This window comes from Pleurodeles waltl, chromosome 2_1 (genome assembly GCF_031143425.1).
Source record: "Pleurodeles waltl isolate 20211129_DDA chromosome 2_1, aPleWal1.hap1.20221129, whole genome shotgun sequence".
Lineage (NCBI taxonomy): Eukaryota > Metazoa > Chordata > Amphibia > Caudata > Salamandridae > Pleurodeles > Pleurodeles waltl.
Window position 1 is genome coordinate 507,186,235 of NC_090438.1, and position 17,029 is coordinate 507,203,263.

Sequence of the window (17,029 nt, forward strand, 5' to 3'; positions counted from 1 at the left end):
ATAAGGGTTGAAATGTCTAAGTCCAGCGTAGAGAAAGTGGCGTTCACAAGTAGAAATGGAACAGCAAATCAATGTAACGTGGTTTCACGAGAAGTCTCAGGGCATCAATATAAGAGAAACATGATCTAAAGTGGAAGGCCATGATAAGCCCGCAAGAAACTAGGAGATTAAAATGATCATTACTTATTGGAAAACAAGTGGCCAATGCTAAGGTAATAAACGTCCAAACAAGCACGAAGAAATATCTGTTCTAAGGAGTAATCAACATAGGTGCGGTGCCAGCAAACCATTTATTCTTTTTTGTTTATTGAAGGGAGAATAAAACTCGCCAAGTTAGCAAGACTAAATAAGAGGATATGGTGCTAATAGTCCAGCCACAACAAAGTTATGAAAAAATTAGTAAATAAAGACTAAATAGACATATGGTATTGAAAAATATAACTCGTAATAGAGTAAATCAGAAAGACAACGCTGAGTAGCGTCCCGTGGTTACCATTGAGAACCTGCAGAATGGAGAATTAGTAGTAGGAGGTAATCAGGCAGTACATAACCGCTAGTTCTAAAAATACAGCCGGGCTACGAGGTAGCCAAGGTACAGCAAAATCGTTCAGGATTCACCGATATTTCAAAGCGTATGCCTCGTAAATGAGCAAACGCCAGTTAGCGTAACTCGGTTACCACTATAAGCAGAATGTAAACTAGAATCACAAAATGGCCAGGTAGTGAGCAACTTCAGGTAAATTAAATTAATAGTGGGAGAGCATTGGGACTAACAGCTTACCGTAGTGACCATAAGTCGAGTCTGAATACTCCGACGTTGAACCGCGTATGAATCGTATGCGGACAAACCGAAACCCTTTTGTAAGGAAATGCCTCCTTGGCATGGTTACCCCCTGACTTTTTGCCTTTACTGATGCCAAGTTATGATTTGAAAGTGTGCTGAGGCCTGCTAACCAGGCCCCAGCACCAGTGTTCTTTCCCTAACCTGTACCTTTGTTTCCACAATTGGCATACCCTGGCATCCAGGTAAGTCCCTTGTAACTGGTACCCCCTGGTACCAAGGGCCCTGATGCCAGGGAAGGTCTCTAAAGGCTGCAGCATGTCTTATGCCACCCTGGGGACCCCTCACGCAGCACAGACACACTGCTTGACAGCTTGTGTGTACTAGTGGGGATAAAATGACTAAGTCGACATGGCACTCCCCTCAGGGTGCCATGCCAACCTCACACTGCCTATAGGTATAGATAAGTCACCCCTCTAGCAGGCCTTACAGCCCTAAGGCAGGGTGCACTATACCATAGGTGAGGGCATAAGTGCATGAGCACTATGCCCCTACAGTGTCTAAGCAAAACCTTAGACATTGTAAGTGCAGGGTAGCCATAAGAGTATATGGTCTGGGAGTCTGTCATGCACGAACTCCACAGCACCATAATGGCTACACTAAAAACTGTGAAGTTTGGTATCAAACTTCTCAGCACAATAAATGCACACTGATGCCAGTGTACATTTTATTGTAACATACACCCCAGAGGGCACCTTAGAGGTGCCCCCTGAAACCTTAATCGACTACCCGTGTAGGCTGACTGGTTTTAGCAGCCTGCCACACACCAGACATGTTGCTGGCCACATCGGGAGAGTGCCTTTGTCACTCTGTGGCTAGTAACAAAGCCTGTACTGGGTGGGGGTGCTTCTCACCTCCCCCTGCAGGAACTGTAACACCTGGCGGTGAGCCTCAAAGGCTCACCCCCTTTGTTACAGCACCCCAGGGCACTCCGGCGAGTGGAGTTGCCCGCCCCTCCGGCCACGGCCCCACTTTTGGCGGCAAGGCCGGAGGAGATAATGAGAAAAACAAGGAGGAGTCACTGGCCAGTCAGGACAGCCCCTAAGGTGTCCTGAGCTGAGGTGACTCTGACTTTTAGAAATCCTCCATCTTGCAGATGGAGGATTCCCCCAATAGGGATAGGAATGTGCCCCCCTCCCCTCAGGGAGGAGGCACAAAGAGGGTGTAGCCACCCTCAGGGCTAGTAGCCATTGGCTACTAACCCCCCCAGACCTAAACACACCCCTAAATTCAGTATTTAGGGGCTCCCCAGAACCTAGGAACTCAGATTCCTGCAACCTAAGAAGAAGAGGACTGCTGAACTGAAAAACCTGCAGAGAAGACGGAGACACCAACTGCTTTGGCCCCAGCTCTACCGGCCTGTCTCCCCACTTCTATAGACACTGCTCCAGCGACGCGTTCCCAGGGTCCAGCGACCTCTGAAGCCTCAGAGGACTACCCTGCATCTAGAAGGACCAAGAACTCCTGAGGACAGCGGCTCTGTTCCACAAAGACTGCAACTTTGCAACAAAGAAGCAACTTTGAAACAACACACGTTTCCCGCCAGAAGCGTGAGACTTTGCACTCTGCACCCGACGCCCCCGGCTCGACTTGTGGAGAACAAACACCACAGGGAGGACTCCCCAGCGACTACGAGACCGTGAGTAGCCAGAGTTGACCCTCCTGAGCCCCCACGGCGACGCCTGCAGAGGGAATCCCGAGTCTCCCCCTGACCGCGACTGCCTGCTTCAAAGACCCGACACCTGGTAAAGGCTCTGCATCCGCAGCCCCCAGGACCTGAAGGATCCGACCTCCAGTGCAGGAGCGACCCTCAGGTGGCCCTTTCCCTTGCCCAGGTGGTGGCTACCCCGAGGAGCCCCCCCCTTGCCTGCCTGCATCGCTGAAGAGACCCCTTGGTCTCCCATTGATTTCTATTGTGAACCCAACGCTTGTTTGCACACTGCACCCGGCCGCCCCATGCCGCTGAGGGTGTACTTTCTGTGCTGACTTGTGTCCCCCCCGGTGCCCTACAAAATTCCCCTGGTCTGCCCTCCGAAGATGCGGGTACTTACCTGCTGGCAGACTGGAACCGGGGCACCCCCTTCTCCATTGAAGCCTATGCGTTTTGGGCACCACTTTGACCTCTGCACCTGACCGGCCCTGAGCTGCTGGTGTGGTAACTTTGGGGTTGCTCTGAACCCCCAATGGTGGGCTACCTTGGATCCAAATTTGAACCCCGTAGGTGGTTTACTTACCTGCAAAAACTAACAAACACTTACCTCCCCCAGGAACTGTTGAAAAATGCACTGTGTCTAGTTTTAAAATAGCTATATGTCATTTATGTGAAAACTGTATATGCTATTTTGCTAATTCAAAGTTCCTAAAGTTCCTAAGTGAAGAACCTTTCATTTAAAGCATTACTTGTAAATCTTGAACCTGTGGTTCTTAAAATAAACTAAGAAAAGATATTTTTCTATACAAAAACCTATTGGCCTGGAATTGTCTCTGAGTGTGTGTTCCTCATGTATTGCCTGTGTGTGTACAACAAATGCTTAACACTACCCTCTGATAAGCCTACTGCTCGACCACACTACCACAAAATAGAGCATTAGAATTATCTCTTTTTGGAACTATCTTACCTCTAAGGGGAACCCTTGGACTCTGTGAATGTTATTTCTTACTTTGAAATAGTACATACAGAGCCAACTTCCTACATTGGTGGATCAGCGGTGGGGTACAAGACTTTGCATTTGCTGGACTACTCAGCCAATACCTGATCACACGACTAAATTCCAAAAAATTTCATTAGAAACTGATTTTTGAAATTTGAGCTATTTTTCTAAATTTTTAAAAGTCCTGCTAGGGCCTTGTGTTAGTCCCTGTTAGCATTTCTTTTAGAGTTTAAATGTTTTTGTAAAAGTTTGAATTAAGTTCTAGAGATAGTTTTAGATTCTTAAAAAGTATTCCAACTTGTAGAAACATAATGTCTAATGCAGAAGAGAATGTGATGGAACTCAACATCACCCCTTACTTGAATCTTAGGATGAAAGAGTTAAGGTCTCTCTGCAAAATAAAAAATATTAGAACTGGTTCAAACCCTACCAAAATATAGCTCCAGGAGCTTTTGGCAGAGTTTGCCAAGAACAACCCCTCTAAGAATGACCTCACAGAGGAGGAAGCTAGTGATGTGGAGGAAGTCCCACCTCCAGTCCTAGTTAGGGACGCCAGGGCTCCTCAAACCCTGACTCCAACTGTGATAGTCAGAGATGCTGCTTCTCTCACAGGAGAGTCCAGCACCTCTGGAATCACTGAGGACAGCCTCAGTGAAGATGACCTACTGTTAGCCAGGATGGTCAAAAGATTGGCTTTAGAGAGACAACTCCTAGCCATAGAAAGGGAAAGACAAGAGATGGGTTTTGGTCCCATCCATGGTGGCAGCAACATAAATAGGGTCAGAGATTCTCCTGACATGTTGAAAATCCCTAAAGGGATTGTAACTAAATATGAAGATGGTGATGACATCACCAAATGGTTCACAGCTTTTGAGAGGGCTTATGCAACCAGAAAAGTAAACAGATCTCACTGGGGTGCTCTCCTTTGGGAAATGTTCACTGGAAAGTGTAGGGATAGACTCCTCACACTCTCTGGAAAAGATGCAGAATCCTATGACCTCATGAAGGCTACCCTGATTGAGGGCTTTGGATTCTCCACTGAAGAGTATAGAATTAGGTTCAGGGGGGCTCAAAAATCCTCGAGCCAGACCTGGGTTGATTTTGTTGACTACTCAGTGAAAACACTGGATGGTTGGATTCAAGGCAGTGGTGTAAATGATTATGATGGGCTGTACAATTTATTTGTGAAAGAACACCTGTTAAGTAATTGTTTCAATGATAAACTGCATCAGCATCTGGTAGACCTAGGACCAATTTCTCCCCAAGAATTGGGAAAGAAGGCGGACCATTGGGTCAAGACTAGGGTGACCAAGACTTCCACAGGGGGTGACCAAAAGAAAGGGGTCACAAAGCCTCCCCAGGGGAAGAGTGTTGAGACATCCAAAGGGAAAAATAGTAAAGAGTCTTCTGTAGGGGCCCAAAAACCTGCTCAGGAGGGAGGGCCCAGAGCCTCTTCACAATCCAATTTTGGGTACAAGGGTAAAAACTTTTATCCCAAAAAGGCCTGGTGTCGTAGCTGTAATCAGCCAGGACACCAAACTGGAGACAAGGCCTGTCCCAAGAAAGGCTCCACTTCTAACTCTACTCCAGCTAACACTGGAATGGCCAGTCTCCAAGTGGGATCAACAGTGTGCCCAGAGAAAATCAGGGTTCACACTGAAGCTACACTAGTCTCTGAGGGTGGGGTGGATTTAGCCACACTGGCTGCCTGGCCCCTAATATGCAAAAATACAGGCAGCAACTCTTAATTAATGGGCAAAATGTAGAAGGCCTGGGGGATACAGGTGCCAGTGTCACCATGGTGACAGAGAAACTGGTTTCCCCCGGTCAATACCTGGCTGGACAAACTTATCCAGTCACCAACGCTGACAATCAGACTAAAGTACATCCCATGGCTATGGTATCTTTAGAGTGGGGAGGGGTCAATGGCCTGAAACAGGTGGCGGTCTCCTCAAATATCCCTGTAGACTGTTTGCTTGGAAATGACCTGGAGTCCTCAGCATGGGCTGAGGTAGAACTCAAAACCCATGCAGCCATGCTGGGTATCCCTGAACTGGTGTGTGTCAAGACAAGGGCACAGTGCAAGGCTCAGGGTGAAAAAGTGGTGTTGGAGCCTGGAAAAAGGCCCCAACCCTCCAAGAGAAAAGGAAAGAAGACTGGGGAACCAGCTTCCACACAACCAGAAAAAGAGAACCTCTCTTCCCAGGAAGAAGTTCTGCCCTCTGAGGGAACTGAGCCTCTGGAGTTAGAACCTTATCAGGTTGAGCTCCTAGGCCCAGGGGGACCCTCAAGGGAACAGTTGTGTAAGCGGCAAGAAACCTGTCCCCCTCTTGAAGGCCTTAGGCAGCAAGCTGCTGAAGAGTCCAATGGAAAAATAACAGGAACACATAGGGGGTTATTCTAACTTTGGAGGAGGTGTTAATCCGTCCCAAAAGTGACAGAAAAGTGACGGATTTACCACCAGCCGTATTACGACTCCATTATATCCTATGGAACTCGTAATACGGCTGGTGGTATATCCGTCACTTTACCGTCACTTCTGGGACGGATTAACACTCCTCCAAAGTTAGAATAACCCCCATAGAGTCTATTGGGAAGATGGACTCCTTTACACTGAGGCAAGAGATCCCAAACCTGGTGCCACTAGGAGAGTGGTAGTGCCTCAGTAGTTTAGGGAGTTCATTCGAACCTTAGCTCATGATATTCTTCTTGCTGGGCATTTGGGACAGACCAAGACGTGGGAGAGACTAGTCAACCACTTCTATTGGCCCAACATGTCCCAGAAGGTCAAGGAGTTTTGTGTCTCCTGTGCCACCTGTCAAGCCAGTGGTAAGACAGGTGGACACCCAAAGGCCCCCCTCATTCCACTTCCAGTGGTGGGGGTCCCCTTTGAAAGGGTGGGTGTGGACATAGTGGGTCCACTTGAACCTCCCACAGCCTCAGGGAACCAATACATACTAGTAGTAGTGGATCATGCTACTAGATACCCTGAAGCAATTCCCCTTAGGTCGACTACTGCCCCTGCAGTAGCCAAAGCACTCATTGGTATTTTTACCAGATTGGGATTTCCTAAGGAGGTGGTGTCTGACAGAGGTACCAACTTTATGTCAGCATACCTGAAACATATGTGGAATGAGTGAGGGGTGTCTTACAAATTCACCACACCATACCATCCACAAACCAATGGTCTTGTTGAAAGATTTAGCAAGACATTGAAAGGCATGATCATGGGGCTCACTGAAAAACTCAAAAGGAGATGGGATGTCCTCTTGCCATGTCTGATTTTCGCCTACAGAGAGGTGCCTCAGAAGGGAGTAGGGTTTTCCCCCTTTGAACTTCTGTTTCGCCATCCTGTAAGGGGACCACTAGCTCTTGTGAAAGAAGGCTGGGAGAGACCTCTTCATGAGCCTAAGCAAGATATAGTGGACTATGTACTAGGCCTACGTTCAAGGATGGCAGAGTATATGGAAAAGGCAAGTAAAAACCTTGAGGCCAGCCAACAGCTCCAGAAGTTTTGGTATGACCAAAAGGGTGCTATGGTTGAGTTTCAGCCAGGGCAGAAAGTGTGGGTTCTGGAGCCTGTGGCTCCCAGGGCACTTCAGGACAGATAGAGTGGCCCTTACCCAGTGCTAGAAAAGAAGAGTCAGGTCACCTACCTGGTAGACCTAGGCACTAGCAGGACCCCCAAAAGGGTGATCCATGTGAACCGCCTCAAGCTCTTCCATGACAGGGCAGATGTGAATCTGTTGATGGTAACAGATGAGGACCAGGAAGCTGAGAGTGAACCTCTCCCTGATCTCCTCTCCACAGACCCTAAAGATGGCTCAGTTGATGGAGTTATCTACTAAGACACCCTCTCTGGCCAACAACAATCTGACTGTAGGAAGGTCCTGCAACAGTTTGCTGAGCTCTTTTCCCTAACCCCTGGTCAGACACACCTGTGTACCCATGATGTGGACACAGGAGACAGCATGCCTGTCAAAAACAAAATATTCAGACAGTCTGACCAAGTTAAGGAAAGCATCAAGGTGGAAGTCCATAAGATGCTGGAATTGGGAGTCATTGAGCACTCTGACAGTCCCTGGGCTAGCCCAGTGGTCTTAGTCCCCAACCTCACACCAAAGATGGAAAGAGAGAGATGAGGTTTTGTGTGGACTACAGAGGACTTAGGGGGTCATTCTGACCCTGGCGGTAAAATCCGCCAGGGCCAACGACCGCGGGAGCACCGCCAACAGGCTGGCGGTGCTCCCTTGGGCATTCTGACCGCGGCGGTACAACCGCGGTCAGAAACGGAAAACCGGCGGTGTACCGCCAGTTTTCCGCTGCCCTGGGGAATCCTCCATGGCGGCGCAGCTTGCTGCGCCGCCATGGGGATTCCGACCCCCATACCGCCATCCTGTTCCTGGCGGTTTTGGCCGCCAGGCACAGGATGGCGGTATGGGGTGTTGTGGGGCCCCTGGGGGCCCCTGCAGTGCCCATGCCAATGGCATGGGCACTGCAGGGGCCCCCGTAACAGGGCCCCACCAAGATTTTCAGTGTCTGCCATGCAGACACTGAAAATCGTGACGGGTGCAACTGCACCCGTCGCACCCCTTCCACTCCGCCGGCTCCATTCGGAGCCGGCATCCTCATGGAAGGGTGTTTCCCGCTGGGCTGGCGGGCGGCCTTCTGGCGGTCGCCCGCCAGCCCAGCGGGAAACCCAGAATACCTGCGGCGGTCTTTTGACCGCGCAGCGGTATTCTGGCGGTCCCAGCCAGGCCGGCGGCGACCCCCTTAATTCTGTCACCAAGACAGATGCCCATCCCATTCCAAGGGCAGATGAATTTATAGACAAACTAGGTGCTGCCAAATACTTAAGTACCTTTGACTTGACAACAGGGTACTGGCAAATCAAAATGGCACCAGGAGCAAAAGAAAAGACAGCATTCTCCACACCTGATGGGCATTATCAGTTTACTGTTATGCCCTTTGGTTTAAAGAATGCCCCTGCCACCTTCCAAAGGTTGGTGAATCAAGTCCTTGCTGGCTTGGAGTCCTTTAGTGCAGCCTATCTTGACGATATTGCTGTCTTTAGCTCCAGCTGGCAGGATCACCTGGTCCACCTGAAGAAGGTTTTGAAGGCTCTGCAAGCAGCAGGCCTCTCTATCAAGGCATCCAAATGCCAGATAGGGCAGGGAACTGTGGTTTACTTGGGACACCTTGTAGGTGGAGGCCAAGTTCAGCCACTCCAGCCTAAGATCCAGACTATTCTGGACTGGGAAGCTCCAAAAATCCACACTCAAGTCAGGGCATTCCTTGGCTTGACTGGGTACTACAGGAGGTTTTTGAAGGGATATGGATCTATAGTGACAGCCCTCACAGAACTTACCTCTAAGAAAATGCCCAAGAAAGTAAACTGGACTGTAGAATGCCAACAGGCCTTTGACACCCTGAAACAAGCAATGTGCACAGCACCAGTTCTCAAAGCTCCAGATTATTCCAAGCAGTTCATTGTGCAGACTGATGCCCCTGAACATGGGATAGGAGCAGTTTTGTCCCAAACAAATGATGATGGCCTTGACCAGCCTGTTGCTTTCATTAGCAGGAGGTTACTCCCCAGGGAGCAGCGTTGGAGTGCCATTGAGAGGGAGGCCTTTGCTGTGGTTTGGTCCCTGAAGAAGCTGAGCCCATACCTCTTTGGTACTCACTTTGTAGTTCAGACTGACCACAGACCTCGCAGATGGCTTATGCAAATGAAAGGTGAAAATCCAAAACTGTTGAGGTGGTCCATCTCCCTACAGGGAATGTACTTTATAGTGGAACACAGACCTGGGACTGCCCATGCCAATGCAGATGGCCTTTCCAGGTTCTTCCACTTAGAAAATGAAGACTCTCTTGGGAAAGGTTAGTCTCATCCTCTTTCGTTTGGAGGGGGGTTGTGTAAGGAAATGCCTCCTTGGCATGGTTACCCCCTGACTGTTTGCCTTAGCTGCTTTGTTATGATTTGAAAGTGTGCTGAGGCCTGCTAACCAGGCCCCAGCACCAGTTCTCTTTCCCTTACCTGTACCTTTGTTTCCACAATTGGCACACCCTGGCATCCAGGTAAGTCCCTTGTAACTGGTACCCCTGGTACCAAGGGCCCTGATGCCAGGGAAGGTCTCTAAGGGATGCAGCATGTCTTATGCCACCCTGGGGACCCCTCACTCAGCACAGACACACTGCTTGCCAGCTTGTGTGTGCTAGTGGGGATAAAACGACTAAGTCGACATGGCACTCCCCTCAGGGTGGCATGCCAACCTCACACTGCCTATAGGTATAGATAAGTCACCCCTCTAGCAGGCCTTACAGCCCTAAGGCAGGGTGCACTATACCATAGGTGAGGGCATAAGTGCATGAGCACTATGCCCCTACAGTGTCTAAGCAAAACCTTAGACATTGTAAGTGCAGGGTAGCCATAAGAGTATATGGTCTGGGAGTCTGTCATGCACAAACTCCACAGCACCATAATGGCTACACTGAAAACTGTGAAGTTTGGTATCAAACTTCTCAGCACAATAAATGCACACTGATGCCAGTGTACATTTTATTGTAACATACACCCCAGAGGGCACCTTAGAGGTGCCCCCTGAAACCTTAACTGACTACCCGTGTAGGCTGACTGGTTTTAGAAGCCTGCCACACACCAGACATGTTGCTGGCCACATGGGGAGAGTGCCTTTGTCACTCTGTGGCTAGTAACAAAGCCTGTACTGGGTGGAGGTGCTTCTCACCTCCCCCTGCAGGAACTGTAACACCTGGCGGTGAGCCTCAAAGGCTCACCCCCTTTGTTACAGCACCCCCGGGCACTCCAGCTAGTGGAGTTGCCAGCCCCCTCCGGCCACTGCCCCACTTTTGGCAGCAAGGCCGGAGGAGATAATGAGAAAAACAAGGAGGAGTCACTGGCCAGTCAGGACAGCCCCTAAGGTGTCCTGAGCTGAGGTGACTCTGACTTTTAGAAATCCTCCATCTTGCAGATGGAGGATTCCCCCAATAGGGATAGGAATGTGCCCCCCTCCCCTCAGGGAGGAGGCACAAAGAGGGTGTAGCCACCCTCAGGGCTAGTAGCCATTGGCTACTAACCCCCCAGACCTAAACACACCCCTAAATTCAGTATTTAGGGGCTCCCCAGAACCTAGGAACTCAGATTCCTGCAACCTAAGAAGAAGAGGACTGCTGAACTGAAAAACCTGCAGAGAAGACGGAGACACCAACTGCTTTGGCCCCAGCTCTACCGGCCTGTCTCCCCCACTTCTAAAGACACTGCTCCAGCGACACGTTCCCAGGGTCCAGCAACCTCTGAAGCCTCAGAGGACTACCCTGCATCTAGAAGGACCAAGAACTCCCGAGGACAGCGGCTCTGTTCCACAAAGACTGCAACTTTGCAACAAAGAAGCAACTTTGAAACAACACACGTTTCCCGCCGGAAGCGTGAGACTTTGCACTCTGCACCCGACGCCCCCGGCTCGACTTGTGGAGAACAAACACCACAGGGAGGACTCCCCGGCGACTACGAGACCGTGAGTAGCCAGAGTTGATCCCCCTGGCCCCCACAGCGATGCCTGCAGAGGGAATCCCGAGGCTCCCCCTGACCGCGACTGCCTGCTTCAAAGACCCGACACCTGGTAAAGGCTCTGCATCCGCAGCCCCCAGGACCTGAAGGATCCGACCTCCAGTGCAGGAGCGACCCCCAGGTGGCCCTCTCCCTTGCCCAGGTGGTGGCTACCCCGAGGAGCCCCCCCTTGCCTGCCTGCATCGCTGAAGAGACCCCTTGGTCTCCCATTGATTTCTATTGCGAACCCGACGCTTGTTTGCACACTGCACCCGGCCGCCCCCGTGCCGCTGAGGGTGTACTTTCTGTGCTGACTTGTGTCCCCCCCGGTGCCCTACAAAACCCCCCTGGTCTGCCCTCCAAAGACGCGGGTACTTACCTGCTGGCAGACTGGAACCAGGGCACCCCCTTCTCCATTGAAGCCTATGCGTTTTGGGCACCACTTTGACCTCTGCACCTGACCGGCCCTGAGCTGCTGGTGTGGTAACTTTGGGGTTGCTCTGAACCCCCAACGGTGGGCTACCTTGGACCCAAACTTGAACCCCTGAGGTGGTTTACTTACCTGCAAAAACTAACAAACACTTACCTCCCCCAGGGACTGTTGAAAATTGCAGTGTCTAGTTTTAAAATAGCTATATGTCATTTATGTGAAAACTGTATATGCTATTTTGCTAATTCAAAGTTCCTAAAGTTCCCAAGTGAAGTACCTTTCATTTAAAGCTTTACTTGTAAATCTTGAACCTGTGGTTCTTAAAATAAACTAAGAAAATATATTTTTCTATACAAAAACCTATTGGCCTGGAATTGTCTCTGAGTGTGTGTTCCTCGTTCATTGCCTGTGTGTGTACAACAAATGCTTAACACTACCCTCTGATAAGCCTACTGCTCGACCACACTACCACAAAATAGAGCATTAGAATTATCTCTTTTTGCCACTATCATACCTCTAAGGGGAACCCTTGGACTCTGTGCATGCTATTTCTTACTTTGAAATAGTACATAAAGAGCCAACTTCCTACACCTTTTAAAGTGAAATGCGATAGAAATCGACAAAGGACAGAGGAAAAAATCGAAAGCTTCATAAGGCTGAGTAAGCGAGCGCCATATTGAAAAGGAAAACAGTGAGATTGTCAGAATATAATGTGAAGCAGAGACAAGTTGCTAAAAAGAAATTCAAACAGATAGCTATATACCAAAACAAAGGAAAAAAATTAAACAGAAGGAAAAAGGAAAAAAGGAGAGAGCAATGAGTACAAATTATTTTTGTTAGGAATCAAGGTCAGAAAAATAGTAAACCAACAAATAACTGTACAATTATTTTTGTAAACATCATTGCTAGTATCTTAAATCCCAGTGCAATGGGAATGCAATGGGATTCAGTAGTATGTGGCGAAAGCATATAGATACAGAATGCATGTTCTCAGAATATGTCATGTTGACATATTTGATAGTAAAAACAGAATCTCTAATGAGACATAAATAATCATACATACACTATATTCATAAAAATACAGGAAGGTCCTTGTCTGTATTAAGGCCCTTTTCCACGGCCCTAAGTTTCAGGGTCCAACTACTTTCTAGGCCTCTGAGAGATGCGGTCTTATTGCCTCCTCTGGGGAGGTTACCTATTGTATCTATACCATGTACAGAGATGCCTAAGACTTCAGCTTAACCGGTACTCTGGGTCCCCTCTCATCCTGACGAGCGTGGCCCCTGGAACACAGGTGGTGGACCCAAGTGACCCAGACTGTCCAGTGGTCCAACTGTCCAAATTTGGAGGCGGTAAGGCCTTGCCTCCCCTCCCCAGACAGTAATACTATGCACCTCGTGGTCTGCAGCTACAAGGGCTCCTGTGCACATTTCCAAGAAATCCTGCATGTACAGCCGAGACTATGTCCCCAGCACTCTGTCCTGCGATGCTCAGCTCCCTGGGTTGATCTCCGGTGTCATGGGACCTCTTTTTGCAGTGTTGAGACGCAGGCCGTGTTCAGACTTCTTGAACCTGTGTTCAAGGACTTCTGTGGGTGTTTCCTTCCTGTCCGAGGGCTCTCTACATTGCTGAGGGCCCACTCAGTCTCCTCTCCCAAGTGGCGACATCCTGGTCCTTCCTGGGCCCGGGCAACACCCTTTTTCACCAACAGCGACTCTTGCTGCTAGCAAGGCTTGTTTCCAGTATTTTGCCAAGGAAGGAACTCTGCATCCTCCAGCACGCCGCGGGACATCTTCTGCATGTAGAAGAACTTCCTACCTCCTTTCGTTGTTGCAAAACCTGCAGCTTCTTCCAACCGGAGGCAGCCATTTTGCACCTTCATCCAAGGTTTGGTGGGCTCCTGCCCCCCCTGGACACTTTAGCGATTCTTGGGCTTGGTCCCTTTCCTTTGCAGGTCTTCAGTTCCAGGAATCCCTCTTCAGTGTTTTGCAGTCTGTTGTAGTCCTTGCAAAATCCTTGATCACAACTTTAGTGTGTTTCTGGGGAAATAGTAGTAATTTACTCCTAATTTCCAGGGTCTTGGGGTGGGGTCTCCTTTACACCCTTAGTGTTTTCTTACACTCCCAGCGACCCTCTACACACTACACTAGCCTAGGGGTCCATTCGTGGTTCGCATTCCACTTTCTTAGTATATGTTTTATGTTGCCCCTAGGCCTATTGCATCCTATTGTGTTCTACAGTATTTGCACTACTTTCTGACTGTTTTACTAACCTAATTTGGTTAGTTGTGTATATTTTGTGTATGTTACTTACCTCCTAAGGGAGTATATCCTCTGAGATATTTTTTGCACATTGTCACTAAAATAAAGTACCTTTATTTTTAGTAACTATGAGTATTGTCTTTCTTATGATATAGTACCTTTATGATATAAGTGGTATTGCATGAGCTTTGCATGTCTCCTAGTTCAGCCTTGGCTGCTCTGCTACAGCTACCTCTATCAGCCTAAGCTGCTAGAACACTACTACGCTCTACTAATAAGGGATAACTGGACCTGGCATAAGGTGTAAGTACCATTGGTACCCACTACAAGCCAAGCCAGCCTCCTACATTGGTGGTGCAGCGATGGGATAAGTACTTGTAACTGCTTTACCACTTTGTCATTGGTCCTTTTCATAAGAAAACCATATTCTAAATACTTGGAAATATACACAATTAAACTTAACAGTTTTACTTTCACTCTAAAAACTTTCAAAAAAGTTTTTCTCTTTTCTTTAAAGGTTTTAAAAACTTTTTCTCTTACCCCTAACCTCTTTATTTTCACCATGTCTGTGGTAGAAGCCACTCCCAAAGTTGTGAAGACAACTTATGATAATCTAAACTTTAAAAGTTTGAGGGGTCTCTGCATAGAAAGACGTTTGGGGATTGGTAAGATCCCTACTAAGTCAAATCCTGGATCAGGAGGTAGAGGAGGGGGTACCCAGATAGATTCAGGGGAGGGTCCTGAGAACTCTGGGAAGAGTACTTCCAAAGACCTTTCACTTATCAGGCCACCTAGTGAAGCTGGTCGTGGGAGGGGGTCACACAACAGTAGGACACCTTTCACTCCAAAAGGCCAGGTCACTAGGGTTCAGGTAGTTAGATAAAGGTCCACTTCTGCACATTCTCACATTACCTCTGTATCAGAGAATTCCCAAACCTCCCACCCTGAGGACAACACCCTAGACAGGGAACTCAGAAAGCTGAGGTTGGAAGAGGCCAGACTGAGGCTAAGACAGCAGCAGTTGGCCTTAGATAGGGAATCCTTAGATGTAGGGAGAGAAAGACAGAAGTTGTGGTTAGTGTCCCATGGTGGCAGCAATAGCAGCAATCTTGATAGTCATCCTGTTAGAGAAATAGATTCAAGAAACCTGCATAAGATTGTCCCCCCTCACAAGGGGGGGTGACATAAACAAGTGGTTTTCTGCACTTGAGATGGCCTGTATGGTGCAGTTGGTCCCTCAAAGGCATTGGGCTGCTATATTGTGGCTATCTTTCACTGGCAAAGGTAGGGACAGACTCCTTACTGTCAGGGAGAGTGATGCCAGCAATTACAAAGTTTTGAAGGATGCACTCTTACATGAATTTGGCTTAACCACTGAACAATACAGGATTAAGTTCAGAGATACCATAAAAGAGTCCTCTCAAAACTGGACAGACTTTGTAGACTGTTCAGTGAAGGCCCTAGAGGGATGGTTACATGGCAGTAAGGTGACTGACTATGAAAGCCTGTATAATCTATTTTCGAGAGAACATATTTTGAATAGTTCTGTGTCTGACTTGTTGCATCAGTACTTGGTAAACTCAGATCTGACCTCTCCCCAAGAATTGGGAAAGAAGGCAGACAAATGGGTCAGAACAAGAGTGAGCAGAAAAGCTCATACAGGAGGTGACAAGGATGGCAAGAAGAAGGATGGTAAGTCTCAAGACAAGAGTGGGGACAAAGACAAAAAGAATTCCGAGTCTTCATCAGGCCCAAAAAAATCCTCTGGGGGAGGTGGGTCCAAATCCTCTTCACACAATCAAAAGAAGCCATGGTGTTAATTATGTAAAAGTAAAGGACATTGGGCAAGTGATCCCACTTGTCCAAAGAAAAACACCAAGGCTTCCACCACCACAACCCCAACTGCGTCCACTAGTGTCCCTAGTAATAGCAGTGGTGGTGGGAAGAACACTACAAATAGCCAGACAAGGGGTTAGCTGGGTTCACCATTGGTAAAGTAGTGGGGGTTGGTCTAGTTAGGGAGACCACAGAGGCTGTTTTAGTCTCTGATGGTGGTATTGATGTTGCCACCTTAGTTGCTTGTCTCCTTAATATGGGTAAGTACAAGCAACTACCCCTAATAAATGGTGTTGAGGTTGAGGCCTACAGGGACACAGGAGCCAGTGTTACCATGGTGATAGAGAAACTGGTTGCTTCTGAACAACACCTACTTGATCAGCAGTACCAAGTGACTGATGCTCATAATAACAATCTTAGCCACCAAATGGCTGTTGTGAATCTCAACTGGGGGGGGGGGGTTACTGGCACAAAGAAAGTTGTGGTAGCCACTGATTTACCTGTAGACTGCTTACTAGGAAATGATTTGGAAACATCAGCTTGGGCTGAAGTGGAGTTTGAGGCTCTTGCAGCAATGCTGGGCATTTCAGGGCATATCTTTGCTCTCACAAGGGCTCAGGCCCAGAAGCAAAGAGGACAGGGAAACTTGGATCCTGGAAAAATGGACCAAGTGCTCCCAAAAGCTAGGGGTAGAAAAGGTAAATCCTTGCCCACTATCCCTCCCTCTCCAGAAGATTCCCCTTTTGAGGAAGAGGAATCCTCTTCCTGTGCAGAATATACACCAGAGGAGCTGGCAGCTGACACTGCAGGGATTTTGGGTGCAGGGGGCCTGCTAGGGAAGAGCTGAGTGTGGCACAGCAGACCTGTCCCACACTAGAGGATCTAAGACAGCAAGCTGTCAAACAGCAAAATAGGGATGTCACTGATACTCACAAAGTTTATTGGGAAGACAACCTTCTCTATACTGAGGCAAGGGGCCCTAAACCTGGAGCTGCCAGGAGATTGGTCATCCCTTTGCAGTATAGGGAGTTTCTACTGACTTTGGCTCATGACATTCCTTTGGCTGGGCATTTGGGCCAAGGTAAAACATGGGACAGACTAGTTCCATTGTTTCACTGGCCTCATATGTCAGAGAACACCAAGGAGTTCTGTCGCTCCTGCGTGACCTGCCAAGCCAGTGGCAAGACTGGTGGCACACCTAAGGCCCACTTAATTCCACTTCCAGTGGTTGGGGTGCCCTTTGAGAGGGTAGGGGTTGACATTGTTGGCCCCGTTGGCCCTCCAACAGCTTCAGGAAACATATTCATCCTAGTAGTAGTGGACCATGCCACTATGTACCCTGAAGCTATACCCTTAAGGACCACTACAGCTCCTGCAGTGGCAAAAGCCCTCCTGTGAATCTTTTCCAGAGTGGGTTTCCCTAAGGAAATTGTATCAGACAGA